The sequence below is a fragment of the Amphimedon queenslandica genome, unplaced genomic scaffold, assembly GCF_000090795.2.
Source record: "Amphimedon queenslandica unplaced genomic scaffold, v1.1 AMPQUscaffold_12871, whole genome shotgun sequence".
NCBI classification, from domain to species: Eukaryota; Metazoa; Porifera; class Demospongiae; order Haplosclerida; family Niphatidae; genus Amphimedon; species Amphimedon queenslandica.
In genome coordinates, this window is record NW_003546893.1 from 39,849 (window position 1) to 43,649 (window position 3,801).

Below are 3,801 nucleotides of genomic sequence, written 5' to 3' on the forward strand. Positions count from 1 at the left end.
ATAAATCAGAGAGCATATACCAGCAGTATGGGTACTAGTCTACAAGACATGCTAACACAAAACCAAACACTGAAATACCTTAAGATTAATGATGAAAGCACTATTTGGAATATTCATAGTTCATTCCTGTCCTTCCTAACAACTGGTCTCAGATACAACACCAGTCTACAGCAGTTGAGTGTATCCATTCCACTTCCACTGAATGAAGAGATAAGAACTTTTATTAATGTTATCTCTCAAAAGAACAATCTCACAGAACTTAAAGTGAACTTCAAACTAGATCAGTCATACAGTAAAAGTAGTTGGGAAGAGAAGAGACAAATAATGACATCATTGTTATTTGAACAGGGATTACCTGCTGTTACTAACATGTTACAGTCACATACAACCATCAGACTACTGAGGATAGAGTGTTGGGATATTAATAAAGGATCATCTCAACCTAACTGGATGGAACAAGTACAACATTTATATGAAACTATCTTCATCCATCCATCACTTGAATATATTGAGATTAAAGCTGGAATCACTTCTCTCCTGAAGAAACTCTTAAAGATCAAAAGAAGACATTGATTGATAGACACAGAAAAGAACAACCACACAAACCACTACCAATAGTGCATGTTTAGTTAATTATTTTATTAAAGCATTGTAGTGTAGATAATCCTTTTTTGCAGTGTTGGTGATCTTTTTTAATATTTTAATAAACAAAAAGAAAAAAAGAGGGAGAGAGAGAGGCAATGATATTGCAGGCATTTATCTGTGGTTACTTTGCAATACTGTTGCCTAGAATAGAAACCTCTTCTATTTTGGGCAACACATTTCTTACAACATCAAAGTAACCATGCACAGTTGCAAGCTATAGAATTGCCTGGTGTATATATACATGTATGTATAATAGCTTTAATCTCCCTCTGATCACAGATCACACTATCCCCAGATCACACTAAGTTGTGATAACTGGGAATACACCTACACTCCTATTAATCCGTCAAAGAGCATCGATGAAGGGAATCAACTGAAAAACTCATTTTTCTTTCCGGACTACATGCTGCCTAGATTCCTAGTGAAACTCCTCAATGCCACTTATCAGCTACAAGAAGGGGAACAGTACGTACTAACTCTTCTCTCTCTCTCTCCCTATCTCCTTCCTCTTTCTATCTTTCTTTCCTTCTCTCATTAGTATAATAATCATAATCATATAGTCATTGTTGTACTAGTTGATAAAATATTTAAAATACCTTTATTTAATCTATCTTTAATAATATACATGCAAGGCTTGCTCATACTATTATTACATTAAATAATTACTATACATGTACATTAAGACTGAGGTATTTGCTTGAATTTGCCCAAGAAGCCTGCTATAAGTTATAACTGCTGTTGCACATAAAAGTTGGGTCTATTATCTTTATAATATATACACTGTTTGCAGAGCCCCTAGTGTCAATAGAATTGACTACATAAATGTAGAAATGATATACTTATACTATAACAATTAGTATATGTAGACTATGCACACATAATTAGTATCCACAATAATTGAAAATTTAATACTAAATAATACCATGTAAAACATTAAGGGGTTTTCCCCCTTGTCATGTCCAGTAACGACAAACAAAAAGCCACATTGCCTGTCAGGGATTCACCCAATTAAATATCTTAAAATATTACTATAATAAATATTGCTATAATTGTTACGTCCAGAGTTTTCCTATTTCTTTGTTATTGATAGTACTAAGGAGACTTGATGTTTTGTCCCAGAGTTGTTTATGTATTTCATCAATTGAATTAGAAGCATCTACATCAAACCAACTACCATCTCTTAGTTTCTCATAGACTCTAGCAACCTCCTATTAATAATGAGGGAATGTATAAAGAAACTATTAAAATAATTAGATTACAATAATTTTCTGCTATACTACAGTATAGGGCAGAAAATGTAATAAAATTTTGGTAATTTTGGACTCATGAATTTTATTGAACCTAACAGCTCCAGAATCTATAATGTCAATTTCAATGAATTGCTAAGTTTTTGATGATTGGCACGTTTTAATTGTATGCATGTACATGTACAAATGTACAAATGCATGTACAAATGCTGACATTTGTTTTATTCTGTCAAAAAGTTCCCCTTAAAATTACTAGCTACATGGTACATGTACAGTACATGTATCGTATATGTCCCTGCTATGAAAAAATACTCACTCATTGACTGACCTCTTGGAATGACTTCTTCTCGTATCTCTCTTCTCCATATCCTGATCTCTTGAGTGCTTCCTCTGATGAGAGATGAAAGTAGAATATAACATCAGGACAGGGCAGACCTCTATCAGGACCTTTACACCAATCAAGTGATGCTACCTATCAACATAATGAGGACAATGATTTTTAACTAATTATTTTTGACTGTGTTCATATCCCTTAAAACATAGACGGCAGCAGGGTTGGGCATGGACGGGCAATGCCCGACCAAAAATTTTGACCAGAAATGAAAATTTAATTAATGACATCATTTTTAGTCATAAATAATTACCATGGCTAGCAAGAGACAGTATTTTCTGCTTTCCTTTGTCAACAAGCCTTCCAAGAGGACCAGGACTAGCACTTTACAGGTTGGATAGAGTTTTACATATAAGATAGGGGGCCTTTTAGGCGCATTTTATGCTATATCATATTGTATGAGTGTGTTGAGTATACGCCCAAAATACGTGGGGGGGAAAGTGGGTGTGGCCAAAATCGCGGCGCACTTCGCGTGCCATTCTTTGCCTGACTGCTCTTCAAATCCTGCTGCCGCCTATGCCTTACAATAAAAGGAGCAATTTAACATGTATGTACATGTACATGTACACGAACACGTATAATACTAGAAACAATGTAAAACATTAAAGGGTTCAGCCTCATAGATTATTAGGTGCAAAGAAGCAGAATCTCTACCTTATGTTGCTGCTAGAAAAAGTTTTTTACTTTAAGCCTTGCTACACTGACTTTAAAGACAAACAAACTCTACTCATCTTAGTGGGCTTTGCCCAAATAAGTATACTGGAGTATGAAGAATGTGACTTTCAGTAAATATGCACTCATACAACAGCTGAGACAACTGAGACAACTGAGTTGTCTTATGCGCTCATGCATAAGACAACTGAGTAGTCTCTTTAGGATAAATACCTAAGGCTATAGCACGTAAATGGCTCAAAATCACCCCCAACTTTTATTACATTTTCTAATACATATTGATGTCCTTATGCTGTGTAGAAAGTTTAAGGGGATTCTGACTTAATTTTTAAAAGTTATGGCCCAAAATTCTGAAAAATATCCAAGGCTATAGCCTATGGATTTTTTCTGAAAATTGGCTCCAAAATCGCCCCACATTTTTATTACATTTTTTGATACATATTGATGTCCATATGCTGTGCAGAAAGTTTGAGTTGATTCTGATAAATAATTTTCAAGTTATGGCCATTTTTAAAAACAGGCCAAATTTTGAAAAATACTCAAGGCTATAGCCCATGGTTTTTTTTTCAAAAAATGGCTCCGAAATCACCCCAAATTTTTATTACATTTTCTGATACACATTGATATACTTATACTATGTAGAAAGTTTGAGTTGATTCCAACTTCAAATTTTCAAGTTACAGACATTTTAAGAAAATGCAAAAATTCTGAAAAATACCCAAGGCTATTATATATAGCCTATGCATTTTTCCAAAAAATGGCTCCAAAATCACCCCAAATTTTTATTACATTTTCTGATACATATTGATGTATTTATGCTGTGTAGCAAGTTTGAGGCGATTCCGA

The 3,801-nt window shown here is 34.2% G+C and overlaps 1 long non-coding RNA gene across 1 annotated transcript; it reads right to left on the reverse strand.

The window, feature by feature from the left end:
* Positions 1-1,571: 1,571 nt before the first annotated feature.
* Positions 1,572-2,475, reverse strand: LOC109586451 (uncharacterized). The gene is made up of 2 exons (XR_002187035.1): positions 2,221-2,475; positions 1,572-1,853 (listed from the first exon to the last, which is right to left on the reverse strand). It is a non-coding gene; the product is annotated as an uncharacterized LOC109586451 (long non-coding RNA).
* Between the last annotated feature and the right edge of the window lie 1,326 nt (positions 2,476-3,801).